The following is a 13,082-nucleotide window of genomic DNA, read 5'->3' on the forward strand; positions in this document are numbered from 1 at the left end:
CGGGCCTGAGAACCACACGAGCACGGTTCGATTCCCAGTCAGGGCACATGCCTGGGTTGCAGGCCAGTTTCCAGCAGGGGATTCACGAGAGGCAACCATACATTGATATTTCTCTCCTTCCCTTCCTCTTTAAAGATAAATAAATAAAATCTTTAAAATAAAATACAAAAAAAATGTGTCTCTTAGTTTACAGAAAAAACTAAATGGACACTTTGGCCAACCCTATATATTTCATATTGGGTGAGTTGAGTAGTTTGTGCTTTTCAAGGCTTTGGTTCATTTCATTTAGCCTGACAAATTTATGAGTAGAGCCATTTGTAGTATTCCATTATTAACTGACAGCTGCAAGGTCTGTAGTGATATACCCTGCTTCATTCTTGATATTAATAATTTCTACCTTGTCTCTTATTTGTCAGTCTTACTAGGGAGACTATCGACTTTATGACCTCTTCAAAGAGGCAGCTTTATGTTTCATTGATATTCTATTTTCAATTTCATTTGTTTCTACCCTTATGTTTATTACTTCCTTCCTTTTGCTTCTCTAGATTATTTTCCTCCTCTTTTTTCTAGTTGTTTTTTGAAGTAGGATAATAGGTTGTTTATTTCAAACTTTTTCCCTTTTCCAATGCTGCTTTATATGCTGCTTTAGCTGCATCTCGAATATTTGGTATGCTGTATTTCACTTACATGTATTCATAGTATTTCTTTAATTTTTTTCATTTCTTTGACCCATGGATTACTAAAAAACACAGTTTAATTTTCAAGTGTTTAGTAATTTTCTGTTATTGATTTCTAGTTTTATTCCACTGTGGTCAGAAAACATTCTGTATGATTTCTATTCTTTTAAAATTTTTTCAGGATATAAACTTTTTAAGCTGAAAAATTATAAATTTATACAACATAAGTGTTCTATAAATAGTGACTAGATCCAGTTAGTTGATAGTATATCCTTGCTGATTTTGTCTAGTTGTTCTATCAACTGTTGAGAAAGGAAGTGGTAGTCTTTTAACTGTAATTGCGGACTTGTCTATTTCTTTTTTCACTATGTTTTCATTCATATTTTTGTAATTCTGTTGTTTGGTGCATCCACATTCAAAATTTCTAAGACTTCTATTTTTTAAGACTTTATTTACTTATTAAGAAGAAATTCATTTTCTCCTGACTGCCTCTCCCCTGCCCTGACTGGGAATCGAACTGCGACTGTGTGGTTCACAGGCCCGAGCTCAATCCATTGAGCTACACCAGCCAGGGAAAGACTTCTTGATAGATTGATGATTTCATGGTATAATGCCCTCTCTGTCCTAGTCCTTTATTCTTTCCATTATTTTGCTTTCAAACTACCTATATTATATTTGAAGTGAGTCATACAAATGTCATAAAATAGGTCACAATTTCATTTTTAACCACTCTGCCAGTATCAGCCTTTTAACTAGTATACTCATAACATTTACATTAGTGTAATTATTTATATAATATGGCTTAAGTCTGCCATTTTATTTTTTGTTTCATTTCACATTTCTCTCTCTTCTTTCTGCCTTTTCTTTTTCTGCCTTCTTGTATGTTACTTGAACTTTTTTAGAATTCCATTTTTATTTATTTATACTGCTTTTGAGTATATTTTTGTTATAGATGTTGTAGTGGTTGCTCTAATATCAGAATCAACCAGCATTAATACTTATTTAAGTAAAGTACAGAAACTTTATCTCCCTTTATGTCCCTTTGGCTGACTCCATGTAAAATACGATCATTTTAAATATTTTTGCTACATATTGTGAAAACCACATCAGTGTGTTATAATTTTGCTTTAATTGTCAAACATAATTAAGAAAATCCAAGGAGAAAAACATTATTGTATATCTCTATTTTTACTCTTCCTATTTTTTTTTTCCTCCCTAATGTTCCTTCTTTCCTTCTAACAGTTCCTCTTCTGTTTGGAGAAATTCCTTTAGTCATTCATATGAGGTAGATAAAGTCTAATGTGTTTTCTAACACAAACAACCAATTCTCCAAAACAGAGTGTCTATTCAACAATTCAATTCAATTCAGACACTACCTAGAGTTAAGTTGGGGCAGGTGAGGGATGGGGCTGGGGGAGTGGCTCCTGTTTCCACGCCCTCTCCAGGCAGGCCTCCCTGCCAGCAAGCTGACGTGCTCACCAACCTGGAAACTCACTGAATCTCACTGTCCAAGAGTTCTTAATAGAGCTCAGGATGCAGACCCCCTTTACCTTCTGGGAAGTTGGTGTGTGGGCTGAGACTTTCAGCCTTCTAAGTACTTGCTTGATCCTTCCAGTGAACAGAGCTATCCTCAGGCTATCTGGAGCCCCCACTCTGAGTTGCCTCAGTAGGGCAAACACAAGTATATATTTTTATTCTTTCAGCAACTAAATGTATTTTTAATCAAACCTTCAAGCTACAAGTTTAACTCAATTTATGAAAAATAGGTGGCATGCAATTCATTTGACAACACTAATACTTGTCAAATCAGTTAAACTGGATTTACTTTCTGCCAGAAAGGTCTGAATTTATTTTTCATTTAAATAAATATATTACTATTTATCTCTGCAACAAGCAACTGTTTAATCAATTCTGAGGTAAGGCTAGGAGAATATGGGCAGGGAAGGACAGGAGGCATAGATGACAGGATACGAAATTCGTTGCCTACATTAAAATGCCTCCACCTTCAATATTTCATATCCAAGACTTTATTTGCTTTGTTTTTACAGAAATCTGGGAAGGATGCATTCTTTGATATCGGTCAGGAGACAGAAGAGATGAAATTCTTGAAGAACTACTTGGGACTCTAGGGCAACACATGTATGCACTGTGATGGATACAAAATAGGTTTGTCTTTTGTGAAGAAGAAAAGGGGCTACTGTGAAAGAGAAGTGGGAAAGGGATTTCCCTGATACCAAGATATATTCTTAGGAGTATAAATTTGAGGGGAAAACAGAAATTGAGAATTGCAAAACTGATTCCTTAAAACTATCCATGTCTGAATCACTGTTTGGAAAGTCTTCATGTACTCCAGTATAAAACTGCTAATTTTGTCCATCAATTTTACTCTACCAATATATGAAACTGTCAAAAAACATGAGAAACTAATTAATTCATATAATTCAACGGTGTAAATGGAGAAGGACATTATTCACATTATAAGCTATTACTACCCAGGAAATTATATTAAATTTGATTTGGAAAAGGATGGATGGAGACTAGATTGTTTTTGATATATCTGAATATTAAAAACGACTTACTTTTGGGAAAATGTTAAAGTATTCATTCATTCGGTCTGTTAACAAGTACTTACTATGCACTCTATCACATACAAAGCAGTGTGATAGGCTGAGGCTCTCTGGGGGAACTGAAACCACATCAGACAGATTGCAGACTGTCCTGCAGCTTTTCTCTCGCATTAGAGCAATGCCATCTGACAGCACTATCTGTGATGCTGGGACTGGTTTATGTCTCTGCTGTTAAAGACGGTAGCCACTAGGTACAAGGGGTTACTAAGCATCTGAAATGTGGCTAATGCAACAGAGAAACTAAGTTTATTAATAAATAAATAAATTTTATTTATTTTTAATAGTTTTAATTCATGTAACCATATGTGGCTAGTGGTACAGTATTAGAGTGTAGCATCAGGTCATAATAAAGGTCCCTTGCATTTACTCTAAGTTCCCAGTTTAAAGTTGTCCATGATTTGTCTGAATTTAAAGCAAATACAGTAAGTATGACAGGGAAAGTGTAGTTCTACCTACACAAATGAGTACATACTGGATAAATAATTTGGTTCCTACCCCATGAGGCAAAGTCAGCAGCAGTACAAGTCAACTATGATACGGATGCTATCCAGCAGGTTCAGAAGGGAAATCCATAGGTGTGGTTCTTTGTACAAATGGCCTTTGAACATGTGAGTATAGGAGGTTAAATTTATATTTCACATAACTTTATTTAAAGATAAGTAAAAGAAAAAGTCTGGGAGGTACATATTTTCATTACATAACAAACATAAACACTTATTTTCTTTTCAACAAATATGGACTTAAATTTGTGCCTCTGAGTAAAAAGCACAGGCCTCATGTAATGTCTGCAATACTGTACTCTGCATCCAGAAGAGGTTCACTATAGTGTTTCCCGGCACTCAGGAAAGAACGAACGGAAAGCTACGTTACTATAAATCACAAAGAACGTTACAGCCTCTAATAAGTGCAGCCTGTGCACTAAATGGAGACAGTTACAGAAATAACACACTTAAAGGAAGTAGCAATACACAATCTCTTTCCGTTTTCAACAATGCTTTTTGTGCTTGCTGGTTTTGCCCTCCTATCCACCACCACTCCTTCCACCACAGAAGAACTGCAAATATCTAGTGATTTTAGAACAGGAAAGAGGATTTGGTTCCCTTAGCTAATGCAATCTGGAAAAACTCCAGAAATCAACTCTTTCAAAACATATTAAAATTGTATTATTATCTGTCAAGCAAAATCATCAAAATTGTAGCTTACACAAAGCGTAAGCTACAGCACACAATGAGGTGTGCTGCTTGATAAAATACTAGACCTCTTTTTGTCCTATGATAAGTATCACAGTTTCCTAGCTCTCCTCAAAAATACCAATTAAGTGTAGGTATAGAAATCCCATCAGGGGCAAACTATAGTGAAACAGCTATCCAGTTCTCCACTAAGACTCCTGACTGATAGGACCTCTCAAAGATAACCTTTAGAACAGTCACCATCAACCTTATACAAAACTCACATTCATCAAGAAACAGTATCATAAAGTTCCTAAGCCTAAAAGTGCTCAAGTAAGAGTTATTGCAGCATTTGATGTAGGATTCAGGTTAGTAAGAACAAAAGTAAAAGTCACCCATCCTTTTTAAGCTCTTAAGCCTTGGAACTCTGTACCTTTCCTTAAGAAACACTAAAGATTTCAGCCTAGATTTCTCTTAATACTGAAAATCTGAGAAGAAAGCACATGATGAAGTTATCACTGGCAGAGGCATAAAGCACACAATTTCTGAATATTTTAGATATTTCTCTTAGAAAAAAGCTTGGATAAGGATATTCTGTGACCTGAAATACTGCACAAAGTTTCTAGTTTCTTATCACGCATCCACTGTTTATAAAAGTAAATTAGTTTCCTTATCTGCTAGAAATTTGGAAATGCAGTTTGGCTTTGTATTTTTCCAATACTTAAGGGGACTATGCTGTCTGTTTTTTCTGTAAAGTAAAAGAAGTATGAGGCATGACTCTCACACCTATATTTAAAATTAGGATTATTGTACAAAGCCTCTTACATCAAACAAAACCACAATTACTAAGAAAAACAACTTTGCTTTGAGACTAGCTGTACCGGATCAAACATGTTTCCTTCTACCTACTCAAGTTCCAAAGGTCGTATTATGCTACTTTCAAACAAAATGAGCTTCTGATATAACTGGCATGAAGTCGCTACTCACCTCAAAAATGACTTCTGTTTTTTGAATATCATAAATAGCAGATTGTAATGCTATAAAGCACCATTGACTCATTAACACTTCTACTGCCAAGCACATTAAATTTATAGACTGATTTTAATCAACTAGAACAACTATTTCACTAGCCAGTAGTTTGAGGAAAGTATTTGTATTCAGAATTTATTTTAACTACTTTAAGACAGTTCACAACTTGAGATATCTCCAAAAAGACTAATGATCTAAAGAAAGGTACCAACTAGCAATGCTACGATAGAATATGTAACTACTACAAACTCTCATAGATAATCATTCTGTAAAACTCAGGTTGAACTCACAATTAGGTACTATTAAGAAGACATAAAATACATATCCGATGTGAAATATTCTGTCATATAGCCAGTAGTCTTGTGAAAGTAGTTTACTTGTTAAACTGTTATAAATTCCACCCAATCCCTTGGTTACTCTATAATATTGATTGGCTCTCATTCCTTACACCTCCAATTAATCAGGCACTATAGCCTTTAGTCAATTAAATTAGTTTTTGCCTCTAAAGAGAAATGAAAGAAAGGCATGGCAGGAAGAATTCTGCTAGCCGATGATAGAAACCCATGTGAAACTATATATAATTAAAGAAAGTAACACTAGTTATAACCTCTGTTCTGAAATAATCCATAAAAGCACTAAAGCCACGAACAAAGTCAGATATTTTTCAAATTACAAAATTTACAATAACTATGTTCCTGGCAAAAAGTACATAACAAATGTTTGCTGAGTAAACACACATAAGCGTAAATGAACTTGAGACATTCCAGGAAGTGGGGATGATGGTAAGAAAAAAAGAAGTTCCGCCTGGCTGGTGTAGCTCAGTGGATTGAGTGCGGGCCTGCAAACCAAAGCATTGCGGTTCAATTACCCATCAGGGCACATGCCTGGGTTGCAGGCCAGTTCCCAGCAGGGGACACATGAGAGGCGACCATACACTGATATTTCTCTCCTTCTCTACTTCCCTTATCCTCTACAGATAAATAAATTAAAATCTTTAAAAAAAAAAAAAAAGAACAAGCTCTGGCTGGTGCTGGTGTATGGATTGAGTGTGGGCTGTGAATCAAAGGGTGGCTGGTTCGATTCCCAGTCAGGGCACATGCCTGGGTTGCAGGCCTGGTCCCCAGTGGGGGCATGTGAGAGGCAACCACACACTGATGTTTCTCTCCTCCTCTTTCTCCTTTCCTTCCTCTCTGTCTAAAAAAATTAAAAAGAAATAAAATATTAAAAAGAAAGAAGTTCCATAGTCACTTTCTGTGTAATCTTCTATACTCAAATATTTTTTAATCTAAATAATATTTTATCGTTTATGCTATTACGGTTGTCCCAATTGTTTCCCCTTTGCCCCACCCACCAGACCTCCCAACTCCCTCAGGCCAGCACCACACCGTTGTCCATGACCATGGCTCATCCATTTATGTTCTTTGGCTACTGTGTTCCCTGGGCAGTACTTTACATGCCCATGACAATTCTGTACCAACTGATTTGTACTTCTTAACCCCTTCACCTTTTTTTGCTCATTACCTGGACCACCTTTCCACCTGGCAACTATGAAAACATCAGTATTTATAATTCTGTTTCTGTTCTGCTTCTTCATTTATTTTGTTTTTTAGATTGTTTATCAATAGATATGTATTTATTGCCAATTTCTTGTTCATATTTTTTATCTTCTTAAAGAAGACACTTGAACATGTCATATAATATTAGTATGGTGATGATGTACTCCTTTAGCTTTTTCTTATCTGGGATAAAATCATCAATGTGTAGTTGCCTCTTGAGTGCAAGAGGACCTGGCCTACAACCCAAGCATGTGTCCTGACTGGGAATTGAACCAGCAACCCTTTGGTTCACAGGTCAGTACTCAATCCACTGAGTCACACCAGCCAGGGCTCCATGCCCCTTTTTATGCTGCTGAGGTCCTCACTAAGTTCACTGAGCATCCTTACAACCACTGTTTTGAACTCTGTACCTAGTAGCTTGCTTGTCTCCATTTTGTTTAGTTCTTTTCCTGAACTTTTGTTCTTTCATTGGGGCCATGTTTGTCTCCTCATTTTGCCAGCCTTCCTGTGTTTGTTTCTATGTATTAGGAAGAGCTGCTACGACTCCCTGGCTTGAAAGAGTGGCCTAATGTAGTAGGTATTCTGTAGGTCCAGTGGCACAGCCTCCCCTATCAACCAAGTTAGGTACTTGACATGTGCCCATTGTGTGGGCTACGTACACTCTTGTAGCTGAGCCTTGATTGCTGTTGGCAAGTCAATGGGAGGAATTTACGCAGGCTGATCAGTTGCAAGGACTGGCTGTGACCACTTACTACCATCTCTAACCAGGGTAGAGGATCAGCTGTCTACTCCCTAGAGCCAGACTTACTTCAGCAGGACTCTGATGCCCGCTGAGTCTGCCCCTTAAGTGTGTCCCTGATTAGGTGGTTGGATGATGGTGCTCTGACATGGTCTGTAGCTATTCACTGGGTGCACAGGCCCAGGAGGTATAGGCCAAGGTCAACCACTGCTTGTGTTTTGTCTAGGGATACCCAGCAATAGCTACAAACCAATCTGCAGTGGCTGCTACTTACGCTGGGCTGGAAGTGCCCAAGTGAGTCCAAGCTGTGAACCCAGGCCACTAGTACTAGTGCCAGTCCTGTGGTCACTGAGCAATAGGCATGGGACACACTGAGGCCAGATGATGCTTATTTGAGAGAACTTAGGAAAATCAGAAGCATGAGCCAAGAAAACCATTCATATGGAGAAAGCTTGGGTGGGCCCAAAAGTTGGGTGGAGCAGATCCTCAGAGAATCACCAGGGTGGAGCAAACAGTATGAGCCAGGTTGATGGAGTCTCAGAAATGGCACTTACCTGCCCAATCTGTTGGGGGGAGGACTCAGAAAAGAAACAGTGGCTTCCACCAGCACTTCTGTCTGGGAGAAAGCTGCCCCCCACCTCTTGTCCTGATGGCAGATACTTCAGTTCCACCCCAGATGCCTCTGGTGCCTTTTCAATTTACTGCTCCTGTGCTGTAGCTCAGAAGAAGTGAGTCTGAGTCAGTCCCTTCAAGAGAAACTGCTAGGGACTCTACCAGTTTGTCTTCCACAGCCTCAATACTCACTGGCTTTAACAGCCAGAAGTTATGGGAACTTATCTTCCTGGCACTGGAACCCTGGGTGTGGGGGCTCAACGTGTGGCCAAGACCCCTTACTCCAGAGATATCCCTCCCAATTTTTATTAGCCACACGTGGGTATGGGACCAGCACATTCCACATCTCCACCTCTCCTACCAGTCTTGATGTATTTCTTCTTTAATAGTTGTAGAACCTGCATTCAGCTCTATTTCTGATGGTCCTGAATAATGGTTGTTCTGTAGTTTAGTTGTATTTTTTATGTAGTTGTGAAAGGAGGCGAGCCAAAAATCTTTATAATCTCATTGCACACAGAAAAAACTTTAAACCCATTAATGAAGTACTAAGAGCCATAAACAATTGGCCCTACTACCTTTAAAGCCTTCTCTTCTGTTACAACCTATATTACTACAAAACAAAAATAAATCCTAAGCATAATACTCCCCAGGTCCATCCATGCTGTTGCAAAATGTAAGTTTTCTTTCTTTTTTGTGGCCAAGTAGTATTCCATTGTGTAAATGCACCCTTGCTTTTTTATCCACTTATCTACTATGGATAAAATAATAAATAATACTATTGTAAATAATACAGCAGTGAACATAGGGGTGCATATATTCTTTCTAATTAGTGTTTCAGGTTTCTCAGAAACATCCCCAGGAGTAGAATCACTGGATTATAAGGCAGTTCCATATCTATCTTTTTTGAAGAAATTCTATACCGTGTTCCATGGTGGCTGCACCAATCTGCAATCCTACCAGGAGCACATGAGGAATCCCGTTTCTCCACATCCTCACCAACATTGCTCTTTGTTGATTTATAATGATAAGCATTCTGACAGGAGTGAGGTGATATCTCATTGTGGTTTAATTTGTATTTCTCAAATATTAGTGGCATTGAGCATCTTTTAATATGTCTATTGGCCACCTGTATGTCCTCTTTGGAGAATTGTCTCTTCAGGTCCTTTCCCCATTTTTTAATTGAACTATTTGTTTTATTGGTGTTGAACTGTATAAGTTCTTTATAAATTTTGGATATTAACCTCTCATATCATTGGTGCCTATGTTCTCCCATTCAGTGGCTTGTCTTTTCATTTTGTTGATGGTTTCCTTGGCTGTGCAAAAGCTTTTTAGTTGGATGTAGTTCCTCTTGTTGAATAATATGGTTTCACTTAATGTGAAAACTAATGAACAAAAACAAACTAAAAAACAAAATAGAAACTGACTAATAGGTACAAAGAACAGACTCACAGCTGTCAAAGGGGATGGGGGTTGGGGAATGGGGGGAAAAGATGAATGGATCAAGCAAAAAAACAAAACAAAACAAAACAAACCAGAGACAACTTTATGGTGATTGCCAGAGGGAAAGCTGGGTAGGGGAAGGAGGGGGGCAAAGAGTAAAAAATGGCATCAGAAAGAGACTTGACTATGGGTAGTGAATACATGCAACAGAATGTGGATGATGTGGTATAGAGCTGTATACTTGAAACCTGAATGGTTTTATTAACCAATGTTGCCCCAATAGGTTCAATAAAAATTATCAATAAATAAATACGTACATACATACTACATATATAGTAAGCTACAAAACAGTCATGGGACATAAAGCACAGCACAGGGGATATAGTTAATAGTATAGTAATAACTATGTATATATAGTATCAGGTGGGTGGATAAGAATTACCAGGGAAATCACTTTGTGAATTATGTAACTGTCTAACCACTGTGCTGTATACCTGAAACTAATATAAAATAATATTAAATGTCAACTGTAATTGAAAAATAAACAAAAAAATCTCTTAAGCTTCAGGCAACATAACATCTTATCTTAGAACTTTTGCTAAAGCAGTACAAATGCCTTTTCTCTTTAGCATGTTTGAGTTCTACTTATGTTCCGGTTACTCTTACTATATAATAAACTATACCAAAACACAGTAGCTTAAATTAAGTACCATTTTATTATGTTCATGGAGTCTGTGGATCAGAAATTCAGGCAGCACACTACTGTCATTCTTCCACCAATATCAACATAGAAGATATAAGATCAACAGATAAAGGCTGGTTATTTCTGGCAAATAGGGTTGCTGACGGAAAAGGGCTGTTTAAAGGAAATTTTAGTAATTTAACATTAAATTTTATTTCAAGTTGAGTAATGCAGTTTAAAATCTGTTTTAAAAATAAAGTTGTTTTAACTATATTAATCTGTTTTCTTTAAATAATTAAAAATATTTTATGAAATAAAATTATCCAAACTACAAAAGAAATTCAGATGGAAATGCTTCACCTTAGAAATAATTAATCACCCATTTTAATTCTACTTTAAAACAAATGTCCAGCATTTTGAATCTGAATCAGTTCAGACTTAACAAATACTTCAAAGGAAAACATTTATAAATACGGCAGGTTTAAGATGGAGCAATTAGTTGGTGGTGTTCCCTCCCCACTTACGAAACCCAAACCTGTATAAAAAGGTCAAGTGCTAAGTAAAAACAAGAACAAGCATGAAATGAGAGGATAAATAACCAAATAGGGATAAAGGCAGAAGTGAAACAATTACCTAACGTATTAAGTTCACAATCACACATGACTTAAACCTTTTGGAATTGGGGTGTAATCATTACAGAAACACTAGTCAGCATTTCTTCTAAGACTCAGATAACTAAAGGGCTCCTCCCAAGTTTCTATGCTAAAGGTCAAGATGCATCTCCCTTGGAGAACACATTTATGTTACCAAATCTTATATTCTGATACACATGATCTCCAACACTCAAAGATTCAATGACACATGAAAATGTCTATATTCAGCAAGGCATACACCCACCACACCTCTAAGAATGTCCATAACATAGTCCAAGTCTTCTAGTTCTCAAAAGGTTCTGTAATGCTGACCCAAAAAACCTGCTGGTAGCTCCTTGCTCACTTAGCCCCTTCTCTTGCATCCTTCTCCTTCCACTGATTACGCAGAACAACAAGATTCCATGTACACGTTGACAGCTTTCACTAAAATTTCTTTCCTCCAAGAAACAACACACCTGAAAGGGCCTTGGAAACAGTGAAGTGCTTGCTATTCACACTGTTACTACAGCACAGAGCTTATTTTCCTGACTATAAGGCCAACTCCCATTCTATAATTCAAAATTTAGTTTTAAGCTATGGCAAAGCAGTACAAAGAATATCCTGCAAATAATCATTTTTCTTCTAAACTACCTAAAAGGTTCAACTCTCCATCTTATTCTAAAATAGAATAACTTTTTAACTGCTCTCATAATTTTATTTCCCCATGTCTACTGGTGTTTTCACATTACAGGAACAGTTACAAATGGGAAAAACTGCCAAGCACTTTAAACTGTCTGTACCTTTAAAAAGAGCCAACTTGTCAAGCTATTAGATCACTTGCTTTCCTGAATATAACTGAATGTCACAGTTGGGTAGATAAAGCTTATTTTCTATATAAAATTCAGTCTTCCAATTGCCAAGACCTTAATAATAAATTAAAGTAAAAAGATTGGAAAGCAGGCTTTCCTAATGTTAAAAAGATACTTTCACAAAAACACAACATTTCCTTATATTTATCTAAATAGATATAACATGTCTAAATTTTACCACAAATAAATGCAGGTTCTTGTGGGCTAAATGCAAACCACCAATCAACCACAACCACTCTCTGTGCTGCTTTTCTAAAGATAAACAACAAATTTTAAAAAGCGAAAACCCAAATTCTTTGATCTGACCTGATCAGCTGCTACTCATAAACAAAACTTATTTGAATGACCTGCTCACATCTGTTTTGATTCCCCTGTTCTCATGTAAGACTCTCTCGGAGGTGTATAAGTCGATTCCACGGCTCGCATTATAAAGTAGGAACACGGGGAAAGTTTATGTATATTCTGAGTTCCTTCTGACAATTTCCTTTGCTCTTGAACTCCTTTCCTATGACAAGTAAAAGTAAAATGTCTATGTAGAAGAGAATTATGAACTTCAAATAAATTATAGGTATCCTAAATTGTTTTATTTAAAATCATTATACAAGTTGAAAATATATCTTGGTAACTTTCATGTGAACAAAACCCAAAGGAGAGCTGGTGTGGAAGAGTGGCTAAGTCAATATATGTTTTGAGGCAACGTAACATGGTTGTTTTAAGGAAAGAAAAAAATTAATAAAGCAAGTTTGGTTGCACTAATAGAAGTAATATCAATGTCGAAGGAGGGAGGTACAGTCATTTTCTTTGCACTGAAACCTCTACATCTAGTTATATAAAGTACAGTTAGTTTTAAAAGGAAGACTACCAAAGTAAAGATTCCCAGAGAAAAGCAACCAAGTAACAAAGCGTGCTCACTTTCATCACAGAAGGCATGACTAGATATTGGAAACATTAACGGGCATGACTCTAATATCTTCCTGTGCAATGACTTCCCAATGGATATCCCCCAAGTCTGAGCTGTCCCTGGATTTCAAATGCATAACCACCAGCTGA

General features: G+C 36.9%; 2 protein-coding genes across 3 annotated transcripts in view; one reads left to right on the forward strand and one right to left on the reverse strand.

The window, feature by feature from the left end:
• Positions 1-13,082, reverse strand: part of SBF2 (SET binding factor 2) — a 392,309-nt gene that overhangs the window by 304,758 nt on the left and 74,469 nt on the right. The window lies entirely within an intron of this gene.
• The window catches only part of AMPD3 (adenosine monophosphate deaminase 3), a 319,382-nt gene that overhangs the window by 38,824 nt on the left and 267,476 nt on the right, over positions 1-13,082 (forward strand). The gene's annotated exons all lie outside the window — the stretch shown is intronic.

Source organism: Artibeus jamaicensis, unplaced genomic scaffold, assembly GCF_021234435.1.
Source record: "Artibeus jamaicensis isolate MK-2021 breed Jamaican fruit bat unplaced genomic scaffold, CSHL_Jam_final contig_797, whole genome shotgun sequence".
In the NCBI taxonomy this organism is placed as follows: Eukaryota; Metazoa; Chordata; class Mammalia; order Chiroptera; family Phyllostomidae; genus Artibeus; species Artibeus jamaicensis.